Source organism: Mixophyes fleayi, chromosome 2, assembly GCF_038048845.1.
Source record: "Mixophyes fleayi isolate aMixFle1 chromosome 2, aMixFle1.hap1, whole genome shotgun sequence".
Classification (NCBI taxonomy): domain Eukaryota; kingdom Metazoa; phylum Chordata; class Amphibia; order Anura; family Limnodynastidae; genus Mixophyes; species Mixophyes fleayi.
In genome coordinates, this window is record NC_134403.1 from 188,151,648 (window position 1) to 188,165,150 (window position 13,503).

A 13,503-nucleotide genomic window follows, 5' to 3' on the forward strand; every position below is an offset into this window, starting at 1 on the left:
GTCCTACACTAGTGGGACATGTAGTGCACAATAGCAGGGACCATTTGGGCAGCATGCTTGTCAAACCAGTGTTCCTTATTCTTTATAATTACTATTACTCAGTCACCCACTACCCCATGAGTGGCAGGAAGTATGGTTGGCTCTAGGAAGGTGGTCTAATTTTTTTGAGTCTCCACACTAGAGGCTTCAGCCCAGGCTTCACAGGTTGTACAGTGTGACAGTGGGACCCAACTCTCTTATAGTATAATCCAGTCGAGTCTGTGACACCTGGTTACCACTTCACCAAGGGCACCCCAAGCTCACTGTTCACTTGCTTTAATATAATCCATGCTGTAGCATTGGTGCTAGAATTTGATTTGTGGGGTACATTTTTATTGGCGGTATCATAAGATATGTCCAAACCAAAACAGAAAATGCAAAAGAATAATTACCAAGACGTATTTTTGCATTTACATTTGGGATGCATTCTTGTGTTTTGTCTGTGCGATTTAACAAATGCACCAATTGAGATGAATTAACTGTGTTTCTCTAAACCAAAATATGTAATCGTGACAAGTACAGGAAAAAATGTTCTGCAGCACTCTGTGTGCTTTACTTAGGGTGTACAATGTATTAAAATGGACAGACAATTCTGCAGTACTGTTTACACAGGTATGTAGCATATGCAATGAGCACATGAGTATACAATAGTCTGAGTTACTAATAGTTAACAGCCACAGACCACATCCACATACATTTTCCCCTAGTACAATCCAGGACAAGTGAGTATGTGAGCGGCTATAAGCTGCTTTTACTATATTAATCTAAAGACATACATGTTGCTTGTTAACTGGCTTTTTTATGTTCCATGTAGAAAGATTCTCCAGTAGATGTTAAATGTTAGGCAAAGTTTGGTGGATCAAGACCGATTCACAAATTTAATCACTGCTGACAAATCTCTAAAATTGTAATGAATTTCAGAATCCACCACATTGATTCAAACATCTCTAGAAGGCAGTTGCTGAACGGTTCCATGCATCTTTTTTACTGAAGCTGACATGTAATGGGTTTTATGGACAGGACGAAAGAGAATAACATGCATTTCTTATTGCAATTACTTTCCCATTCATACATTGTATGCAATAATTTATTTATGTAAAGAAAACAGATTCATGTGAATTGACTATGGCATGAAGGTATTAATGTCTACAAAGCTCCCTGATAAAATGCTTGCTATAATTTTAACATTTTTAGTTTTTGGTGGAGTTAGGTAAAATAAGAAAAAAATACTTATCCTCTCTCCCCCAATCCTCTGTCATCCTTTAACACATGCTTGTAATTATTATTTATCACAGTCATTCTCTAATTTTTTCTAACTTCTACAAAAGTACAAAAATATTTACCTATTTGTTAAATGTTACATTGAAGTTTTAAAACTATTAGTTGAGCATACTAAATTTTTAAAGTGCAAGAAAATATATAGCATACCACCCCTAACTGTCCATAACCGTGGTTCAGGACTTTGGTCCTATTTCTAGGAAAGTTGGGAGGTGCCCCTTCAGTATTGCACGTGTGCTTGTTAGTGAAGGCGTGTTTTGAGGGGAAGGGGACTGTGGTGGCCCCAGCATTTTCAAAGCTTTGGGCAAGTCATTGGAAGAGGTGGCATATGTGGCATGCCCCATGATGATTGGCCACGTCCCAGAGTGGCGTGACTGTGCCCCCATCTCGCGCTCACAATGCCTCGATTAGCCAAAAGAAGGGAGGTATGATATAGTATCTCATAAAGGCTTGCAGTTTGGTGAAAGGAATTGTTCTCCAGCTGGGCATGTGATAGGTTTAAATGCTAAATACTAAATGCCAAATTACCTTCTGACGTGTGATGGAAGCTGAACAATTATTCTGGGGGTCAGTTCATGGTTTCGGAGAAGAATTCATCATATTCTTGGAATACCTGTGGAGAAAAAAAAATCAAACTAATCATTAAATATATGGTCAATTAGCAAGCAGAAATTAGACAAGGTAAGCTAGGGTACGTCAACATTTTGTTGCTCAAAATACCTGGATCTTAAATATTTTAACATATTACACATATTAATTTTGCCTTGTTAGTGTATTACACATATCATCATCATCATCATCATCATCAACATTTATTTATATAGCGCCAGCAAATTTGGTACCGCTTTACAATTGGGAACAAACATTTAAAAGACAATACTGGGTAATACATACAGACACAGATGTAAGAGGGCCCTGCTCGCAAGCGCACAATCTATGGGACAATGGCTGTTTGAAACACAGGGGCATGTGCTACACCATATTGCACATTGGACCAGCTAGAATGCAAAGGTAAAAAGTATTCAGTGGGCTTTGTGATCAGTCACACAGCAATGTTGGTCAGAGGGTTGTTGTCTTGTATTAGCTGTGTAGAGGGTGGTAATAAGGTTACCTAGTTAGATTAAGATGGTGGTTGAGGAATATTATAAGCTTGTCTGAAGAGGTGGGTTTTCAGAGAATGCTTGAAGGTTTGAAGACTAGAGGAAAGTCTTACTGTGCGAGGGAGGGAATTCCATAAAGTGGGTGCAGCCAGAAAAAAGTCCTGTAACCGGGAATGGGAGGATGTGATGAGAGTGGAAGAGAGACGTAAATCTTGTGCAGAACGGAGGTGTCGAGTAGGGAGATATTTTGAAACACGTGAGAAGATGTATGTCGGCGCAATTTTGTTGATGGCCTTGTATGTTTGTAGAAGAATTTTATATTGGATTCATTGAAATACAGGCAACCAATGTAGATACTGACAGAGTGGCTCAGCAGAGGAAGGGTTACAAGGAAAATCAATCTAGCTGCTGCGTGCAAAATAGATTGTAGGGGTTCAAATCTGATTTTGGGAAGACTGGTAAGGAAGGAATTGCAATAGTCGATGCAGAAGATGATGAGTGCATAAATTAAGGTTTTTGCAGTGTCTTGTGTGAGATATGTGCGTATTCTGGAAATGTCCTTTAGATGTATGTAACATAATTTAGATATAGAATCGATGTGGGGAGTAAATGATAGTTGTGAATCGAGGATTACACCTAGACAGCGAGCTTGCAGGGTGGGATTTATGGTCATGTTATCAACAGAAATAGAAATGTCAGACAGGAAGCTTCTGTTTTTGGGTAAGTATATTATTAATTCAGTTTTTGAAAGATTGAGCTTGAGTTGGCGAAAAGACATCCAAGATGAAATTGAAATGGCAGAAAGACAGTCAGTAACACGAGACAACACAGATGGTGAAAGATCAGGAGAGGATAGATAGATTTGTGTATCATCCGCATAGAGATGATATTGAAATCCAAAGGAGCTTATTAGTTTTCCAAGAGAAGTGGTGAGGATAGAGAATAGCAGAGGACCTAGGACTGAGCCTTGTGGTACAACTGATAAAGGAAGCGGAGCAGAGGTGGATCCAGAGAAATTAACACTGTAAGAGCGAGTAGCTAGGTAGGATGACAACCAGGATAGGACAGTGCCTTCAAGACCTAGAGATTGTAGCGTTTGTATGAGGAGAGAGTGGTCAACAGTGTCAAATGCAGCAGAGAGATCCAGGAGAATTAGAAGAGAGTAATGGCCTTCATTTTTTGCTGTGATTAACTCATTGACAACCTTGGTCAGCGCAGTCTCTGTGGAGTGTTGAGAGTGAAAGCCTGACTAAATAGAATCCAGTAGGTTGGTGTAACGATCTGCCTACAGCTTGCTGCTTTGTTTTGGCAGCTCCTGCCTCCTGGACTTTTGGACTTTATTGCTAGGGTTTGGTGAAAATGGGGTACTGCCCGATCAGAGGAGGAGAATGTAGAAATTGGAGAGAGAAGGTGTTTAAGAGAGATGGAAAACTGTTGAAGTTCAATAGAGTTGATATTCCTGCGGTTGTGAGGAGGCTTGGAAGAGTTTGACACTGGGGAGGGTAAAGAACTGGGGGTGAGCTAGTAGTTAATAAGGTGATGATCTGAGAGGGGGGAAGGAGAAACTGAGCATAGTCTAGAGAAAACAAGATCAAGACAGTGGCCATCCTGATGAGTAGTGGATTCAGTCCACTGGGAGAGGTCAAGTGAGGATGTTAGAGAGAGTAGTTTGGAAGCAGCAATGGAACGTGGATTAGCAATAGGGATGTTGAAGTCATCCATGTTGATGGTGGGGATGTCAGAAGATAAGAAGTGAGGGAGCCATGCAGAGAATATTAATATTAATATTCCCTGGTTGCTCACTTGGGCTTTTTACATACTTGCAAATGGACATTGATTGTTACCCACTATAATTTTCTAATGCCCCAAACGCATTCTTTGTTTAAAAATACTAAGGCACTCCTAAAACTACATCTTTTTTTATAAGGAGAAAACCAGATATGCATGTAAAGTCCAGTTCAGCTGAATTAGCCAATCACAATACAATTAAGTAACTGGAAGAATATGTCCTCCATAATATGGTAGTAAAGGACCAACAGAGCCCCCTGATAAGAGAAAATGCACAAACAAAGCTAAATGATGTAGCCAGATTTTGATCTTGATGTTGCATTGCATACAAATAGAGCACATTCGGGGCCTGATGCTGAGTTAGGAGGAAAGAAAAAGAAAAGGAGCAAATTTGCACCTTGGCAAAACCATGTTGCATTGGAGGGGGAGGTAAATTTAAAATGTCGGGACAGATTTATAGTTGGGATAGGGCATGTCCTAGATCAACTTTAATTTCAGTGTAAAAATAAAGCTATCAAGTATTTGTGTACTACATGAAAACACAGCCAGTATTTTCCTTGCGTGCAAAAAAAGAAATCAATTTGTACCCCTTGTATTGTAACAAGGTATGTCCAGGTGCAAATTTGCTCTTTGTTTTTGCATTGCTTCTTACTCAGCATTAGTGTCAAATATGATGTGGTATCCCCCTCCATGGCTAGAAAATGAAGCAATAAAATAGCCATGTTACTGTGATATCAAAATTATTATTTTGTTTGAATTATCCCATGTACTCTAATTGTACATTGGAACAACTGGAATGCATATATGATATGCTGGAATACATTTGTAAAACATATTCTAGTAACAAAGGAGATAGCTATGAGCTGGCAAACATCCCATACCCGATTCAATATTACCAGCAAGTTATATGTGTCTAGATTGTTAGACTCTGAAAATGAGTTCAGTAGGTTGCCATCTAATCTCACAAAGTTTGCAGTGCTCTCCTTCAATCTATTTCAACTTATACGGCACCAGTCTCCTGATGACCGAAAAACACTAAAGCTTTTCTAAATGCCTTGTCTACTTTGACTGATTTCTGAATTTCTTCACTCAGCTTGGCAGTGATAAGGGGGTGTCAGGTGTGATCGCACTTTCAGATGTTTGCAAGCAATTTCATTTCAGTCAAAGGAGCCATTCCAATACACAGTTAAATTCAACCTAAAAGGATAAACCCAGAAAAGTATATGTCCTTGGCCACAAATACAACATTTTGATTATTTCTGGTGTGTGTATATAATTTATTTGGAAATAACTGGAAACACATTTTGATTTAATTCCTTTTGTGCAAAGCAAAATATCAGTGTTTTCCATTTATCTATCATAGTACACCAATCATTGCACAGTGAACTGGGTAGTGCAATATGCTTAAGCTTAAATAACAAACTTACATGCCTTCCAACCACCCTGATTTAGGTGAGGCAGTTTCGATTTAAGGGATGTGTCCCATCATCCCGATTGGGACAGCTTTCTCCTACGGGTGGGAAATTTGGGAGGTATGTCCGATTCACAGTAGTGTGTAAGGCAATGAAGGTGTTGCGAGGGGAGGAGAGTATGGGGCAACAATAATAGCTAGGTATGCCCCCAGGAGTGTGATCACGTCCCCCATCATGATGTGGCCACTCCCCCATTGTGATGTGACCCTGTCCCGAAGCTGGATACCCAAATGTTGGGAAGTATGAACTTACTTTGGATATTAAATTATATTAAACATGTTTATCACTTTGGGCCTGATTCATTAAGGATCTTAACTTAAGAAACTTCTTATTTAAGTCTCCTGGACAAAACCATGTTACAATGCAAGGTGCGCAAATTAGTATTCTGTTTTGCACATAAGTTAAATACTGACTGTTTTTTCATGTAGCACACAAATATCAACTTTAAATTTCAGTATACAAATAAGCTATCAAGTATTTGTGTGCTACATGAAAAAACAGTCAGTATTTAACTTATGTGCAGAATACTGCACATAAACAGAATACTAATTAGCACCCTTGCATTGTAACATGGTTTTGTACAGGAGACTTAAATAAGAAGTTTCTTAAGTTAAGATCCTTAATGAATCAGGCCCTTTATCGCTGACATAAATAACATGACTAAAAATAATGAAACATTTTAAATGAAAAGACAATGTCCAATTTTTATTTATTCAAACCCCGAATATTAACATTTGCAAATATTGGGCCTCTTTTAGGCCCAATATTGTTTAGTCAAGGTTTAGAGAGCGAATTTATGCATGTTTGAACAGCACATGTATACCAAAATGCGTCTGCAATTAGATTTGAGCATATGTTAGACGTGCAGCACCTTACACCTGGAGTGGTGGAACAAGGGCAAGCATTAGTTCAGCACAATAAGGGCATGTGCACATAAGTGTAGCATTCTCCCTGGAGATGTAACCTAATGAAGTTGGATGCATCTCAGGAAGTGTATGTTTTGCAGGTACCAGAGGCCTGGTATAAAGATATGTCCCAATGATGATGACACCAGCAGCACTATCTAGCCACTTCTTAATGTCTGTTTGCAAACTGACAGCTCCAGCTGATGGTACTCCATTAATTAGCATATCGACTATAATATGTCAAGTTGCAGATGTCGATTCAGATTTTTTATTTGTCATTTCCAGTCCACTAGTATAGGAAACAAGATTCCCATTTTATTTATAAGTGGTAGATGACAGATTATTATTGCGCCATACAAAGGGGGTTAGAACATATGACAAAATAACATAAGTACAAAAGTGTCACAATTCTATAAATATCTATATACAAACAACACATTTACTTAACAACATCATTACAACCCGCAAAGATACATAATTATGTAAGATAAACCCTGGGAGAGTGAGCCCTGCTCATGGAAACTTACATTCTAGAGGGAATGGGCAGATACAGAGACTTGAAAGAAAATATGAGTTTTAAGGGCACGTTTGACGGTTCGCAGACTGGTGGATAGTCTAATTGGGCATGGGAGCGCGTAACAGAGTTTGGGAGCAACAAAGGAAAAATCCTTAAGACAGGAGTGGGAAGAGGTAATAAGTAGGGAAGTGAGGTGGTGGTCACTTGCACAGCGGAGTGGATAGGAGGGAGTGTGTGTGGAAATTTGGATATGTAGGGTGGAGAGGAGTGGTTGGGGGCTTTGTAATTGAGTGTAAGTTTGGATTGGATTATGAACTAGACAGGTAGCCAGTGTAGCGACTGGCAAACCAGGAGGTAGAGCTTTGAGAGGGAAATGAGTTAAGCTGCAGCGTTAAGGACAGATTGAAGTGTGGAGAGTACAGAGAAGGGAAAACCAGAGAGAAGAAGGTTATAGTAATCAATGCAAGAGATGAGAGTTTCAGTTGCATCCAAGGTGTAAAATGGCCTGATGCTGAAGATATAATGACGGTGGAAGCAACAGGATTCCACCAGGCATTGGAAAATGAAGATAGTAGGGATCCATCCTGCCAACAAAACATTCAGGAATGCTAAAATGTGATTTTGGATGTTGATCCAGGGTGACAAGATCTTGGAAGGAAATCTGCAAATGGTCTTTATAAATATTGTTCTTATAATTTTTATTCAGTGGCTAACGTGACGGGGATTGTTAGCTATGATAGGTGGCAATGTATGTATTTTGTCAAGCCAGCAGTAAATATGTCCCTACAGTAACGTAAACATTTTTTTCAGGAGACAAAACTTATTGGAGTAAATACGTGTGTGTATGTATGTGTATATGTATATAACTGTAGCAGACATAAGTTGGTCTTAATTGTTTAGTAAATATAAGGTAAAATTACTTTATAACTTCAAAATGACAATTAAGTAATTAAAAATGAATTAAGGAAATTATAACACTTGCAACCCAGTGCATGATACCATGTGCTGCTTTGTGCCATATTGACTTCACCTGCTACCCACTGAAAATGCCATGTGACTACTTGTGGCCAATACTCTTGCTCCATCTGGCAAATTATCTTTAGAACAGAACTGTGTTTTTAATGACAGAATAACTTTGAGCCAAATAAAATCGAAATGTTTTCAATGTAATCATTTTGCAGTCAGTTAGATGTCCCCCTTCCTTTATCCCACAGCACAAGAAGGTTTTGTGAAGGTGCAAAATTGTACCTTCTAGCTAGATGTATTCCTAACTCCAAAATGACACCCATTATATTAATCCATTTATAGATTTTAATCCCACCAAGCCATCTCTACCTAGAAATGCTATACTAATAGTCTGGAAAGAGAACTGAAATTGCTTTTGAAATTTCCTTAAAGAACATTTTGCATTTTGCCAACTGTTTGTTTTGCTAGCGATGTCTTCTTGACATTGATGGATGTGCAGATAGAAATGTTTTGTGCCAGGCTGCAGGACATTAAATAATTTCTGTCTTATGGGCAACTTTGAATAACCATCAAGGTTTTAGCTGATGCTGCAGCAAAAGAAGCACTCAGTGTGCCAAGAGAGACCAGGAATGGCTATTAAATCACTTCAGTGCTGCAATACATGGAGATACACTGTTCAACCAAACACTTAGGGCCTTGCTTATAGATGAGAGCAATTTTGCAGGCCAAACATATATGCAAAATACAAAATTGCATCTTTACGTATTTTGAGCTGTACATATATTAAGATACATGCAGCTGAAAATACTGTGTATGAATGCGGCACATCAAGATACACTGGCCATCATCATCAAATTACAGTGTATCTAGTATGCAGCTGTATCAATATTCATAGGTGCATTGTATGTCAAGTTGATGATGATGACTAGTGATTAAAATGTGGAATAAAAACGAATAATTTTTCAAAAATGGGTTGTAGCCAATGAGAGAAGCTCTTATTTGAAACTTACAGACAGGCCCCCTGCCTGGCCTTTACATCATTACTTCTAGCACAAGAGGTCTATTGTCATACTCCGGGCAACATCAGGGGTTCCCCGCAAATTTTTCCCCATGCCCCCTGCTGCATCATAGCAGCATGCAATGCATTAAGAAAACCATACTTTCAATCTGGTTCTGCAGCCCTGCCCCAAATTCCTTGTTAAAGAATAAAGAGTGTGGAGTCCTTCTGATGTATGTATGTATGTAGCACTTGGAGCGAATGCAAACTTACACTGTTCAGTGTGGAGAGCAGAGCGGGTAGATGACTACTGTCAGATCATCAGTCACTTTCAGGCCGACACTCACTGTGACCGGCTATGGGTGTCTCTGACATGACTTGATTTGACTGCAGGCAATTTTATTGTCACAGGCCCCTACAAGGTAGTTGCCCTGGGGTCCCCATAAACTTTGATCTGGCCCTGGTCGTACTAAAGGGTAGCTATTTTTATTTTTAACCCATGGATTTCTAAAAGATTAAAGAAAAGAGGATCTCTAAGCATTTAGGCATATAATAAAGATGGAATTCAGTAAATGGGAGAGTATTAATTAAAAATATTTTTATTACGGTGTGTGTATGTCTTTATTTATATTTAGTTTACTATGTTGCACCCAGTGGGCCCTAACTGCAAGTGCCGGCACTTGTCGTTCTACAAGCACCAGAATAGCCAAGCAGTTAATGGCTGCCAGTATTTGCTGGGACCAATTGTCCAACATATTAAATTACAATTTATTTACACTTCAACGTATTCCCCTAATCCCCACCACATTTTATTCCAGGAGGAATTCCTGTAGGGTCTGACGGGATCGTCCCTCACATCTGGAGCTGCTTGGGCTTCTGCGGGCAATGACACGTTATTCATTCCTATAATGCTTGTGCTTCACTCACTTTTAAGCTGGTAAAGCTATACAGTTTTTTATTTATTTATTTTAAATCTGTGCTGATAATCACCATTATCTGCACAGATCTTTTCTTGAATTGCCTCAAATGTATCTGAAGTTGCAGTCTTCTCATAATATCATTATCATCAACATTTACTTATATAGTGCCAGCAAATTCCGTAGCGCTTTACAATTGGGAACAAACATTAATAAGACAATACTGGGTAATACATACAGACAGAGGGGTAAGAGAACCCTGCTCGCAAGCTTACAATCTATAGGACAATGGGAGTTTGAAACACAAGGGCATGTGCTACATCATATTGCACAATGGACCAGCTAGAATGCAAAGGTAAAATTATTGAGTTGGCTGTGTGTGTGGCAATGTTGGTCAGAGGGTTGTTGTCTAGGTAGATTAAGATGGTGGTTAAAAAATATCATAAGCTTGTCTGAAGTGGTGGGTTTTCAGAGAACACTTGAAGGTTTGAAGACTAGAGGAAAGCCTTACTGTGCGAGGGAGGGAATTCCACAAAGTGGGTGCAGCCTGAAAAAAGTTCTTTAACCGAGAATGGGAGTGCCACACCTAAATGTGCACACCCCTACTATATTTTTGTTGCACCTGCATATCCCCATTCTGCCTCTCCAGGCTTAGAGTGCCACATGTGCAACTTACGTAAAACTCTAATACTCCACAATGTTTTACTGCACCTATAAAGAGTAGTAAAAGCTGAATTTTGCTCCTGGAAGTTGGACTTACCTATGACTCTAAAACAGAGCCTTATTGTGCAAGTAGTATGAAGCATAGATTACTCCATGTGAAACATGATTAACAAAGAGTGGCTTAAAGCATATTTTATCACATCATAATTCAGATGCATGCATAAAGCACTTACATGCTGTAATCATGCTTCCAATCTTAAAAGGTAATACTAGGACTGCATGCAGTCCCCCTAGCTGTCACCTGCAGCCCCCCAGCTGTTTCTTGCTTTATCTTAAATTTGTTTGTTACTGCTTGTTTAAAATAACTGAAGATATGTTATTACAGATATGTGTCTCATTCATTGATTAAATGTATTGAAGGTAAGAGGGCAGCCCCAGAAGTGTATGCACTGAACTGTATTAGTGTTGTGCCCATCACAGCACTAAGCTTTGCCTTTCTTGGTGTTTTGTTATGAAACATAGTCGATTGACCAATTCCTATGATTGGCCAATACCAATGCAATAGAGCATATGTTAAAACCACATGATGACGAATTCTGAGATCCAGTATAATATTCAGATGGAATGGGGTATATTGCATCATATGAAGACCACATTTCCTGTTATGAGAATTATCATAAATGGCACAATGGCAAAATAACTTTTTAATTTCTTATTTAGGCACAGGCATATTTTATTTTCCTTTTTCAAAATGTAAACAAATATATTCAGTGGTGCCCTGGATTACGTTTTCTTTTTTCTTAAAAATATTTTTTTATTTAAGTTTTACAAAACAACATAGGTAAGACATACCAAACAATATACATGTGAACAAAATGTGTACACACATTGAAAAGAAAAAAATCAAAGTAACAAAAGGTGAATAGGTATGCTATCATTAAAAAGTAAGAATGTTGTTTTTCTTAATTTTGTTACTTGGGGAAGGGGAGGGGGGAGAAAGGGGTTTGCTACCAATTATTCCATGACTCAAGTGATGAAGAAGAGAAAAAGTGATATGTATAGTTGTGAGAAGGTGGAACTAGATAATATAAGTCTATCATTTAAATACATAAAACATTCAAAACCTATAAAGACTATGTTAATGGAAGTTCAGCATTATAGTAATTCGTCCAAGGAGACCACGTGTTTTGGAAATTCACTGGTTTGTCTTTGAGGACAGCTGTAATGCTTTCCATTTTGTGGATTGATTAAACTTTGTTGATAGTGGCTGAGATCGAAGAGGGAGAAGTATTTTTCCAGAGAGCGGCAATTAAGCATTTAGCAGCCAAAAATCCTCGCTGGAGCCAGAACCCAAACAAAAAGCAGGTTTTGAGAGGTCCAGTGATGGAACGCTTTATGATCTAGGCCTAGATAAAAAAAAATATTCTTCCAGAGTGGAATAAAAAGTGGGTACTCGGATCGCAATTTATAGAACCTAGTCATTTGATCCCAAATTGAAAAGTGCAGAAGGAAGCTGTGCTACACTCCTTGTCCTGTGTTGGGTTGATACCCAGAGCAAGGATTATGGGGAGTATAATTGTAATATATCTGATTCGGTTTGAGTCCACACTCAATGATGGGGAGGTGAATACCAGAGAATACATTGGGACATATGCATTGCTTGATAATACTTTATTATGTTTGGAAGGCCGAGGCCTCCAGCAGTTTGATGCTTAGAGAGAATTTACATTCGAACTCTAGGTTTTAGCCCTGCCCATGCAAATTTGGATATCGCTTGCTGTAAATCAGGCCTGTCCAACCTGCGGCCCTCCAGATGTTGTGAAACTACAAGCCCCAGCATGCTTTGCCAGTAGACAACCTGTTGATAGCTGGAAGGGCATGCTGGGACTTGTAGTTTCACAACATCTGGAGGGCCGCAGGTTGGACAGGCCTGCTGTAAATGTTTAAGGACATGTAAGGGAACCTGAATTAGAAGCGTTTGCCATAAGTAAAGTAATCTGAGTAAAACATTCATTTTAACAGAGGCCAATCGATGAGATATAAAATTTATTCCATTGGGTTAGATCATATCTGATTGTATTAATAAGTCTGGGAAAACTGGCCTTATATAGGGAGGAATAACCCTTAGTTAAATAAATTCCCAAATACTTATTATGTTGCCAACGAAAATTATAGTTGGTTTTAAGCGGTTGGGTAATATGGGGAGGAGTATTAAGGTCTAATATTTCAGATTTGTCCGCATTTGTTTTGTACTTCAAAAGAGAACTGTAGATCAAAATTTCTTTAAAGAGGTTGGGTAAAGAAACGTGTGGTCAAGATAACATAAGTATATCATCATCAGCATACAAAGCTATCTTATGGCCCCTACAGCTTGTGGAGATGCCCGTGATCTCCGAATTGTTTCTAATTCTGGACGCTAGAGGTTCCTTTAAAAGGACGAAACATAGGGGAGGTAAGGGGCAACCCGGGTGCCATTATTTATATTAAATGGAGAGGGAGTAAGACCGTTAGCTAGAACTGAAGCTGTGGGGTTATTATATAATGCAGAAATCCCTTTACAAAAAGCCCCCTGGATCCCCATACTCACCAGTGTTTGTTGCATAAAGGCCCCTCTATCAAAATGCTTTCTCAGCATCTAAAGCAGTCACCAATGCAGGGAGATCCCTGTTTTGGTGGTTGCTTTAGATGCCCCCTCCAGGACTGGAGATCTCCAAAGTAGGCGGGCCACAGTGCCGCATTTAGCCCCGCCCCCGCTATCTTCAACAGCGGCGACTTCGGGAGCCAGGGTTTTTGCCTGCTCTCTCGGGAGCCCGGGAGAACTCCCAAAAATTCGGGAGTCTCCCGGACATTCCGGGAGAGTA

The 13,503-nt window shown here is 39.2% G+C and overlaps 1 protein-coding gene across 2 annotated transcripts in view; it reads right to left on the minus strand.

The window, feature by feature from the left end:
- The window catches only part of SRRM3 (serine/arginine repetitive matrix 3), a 356,479-nt gene that overhangs the window by 237,522 nt on the left and 105,454 nt on the right, over window positions 1–13,503 (minus strand). For both annotated transcript variants that reach the window (XM_075195126.1, XM_075195125.1), the window contains exon 2: window positions 1,846–1,930. The gene's annotated coding sequence lies outside the window, so the exon portion shown is untranslated. The remainder of the gene's footprint in view (window positions 1–1,845; window positions 1,931–13,503) is intronic.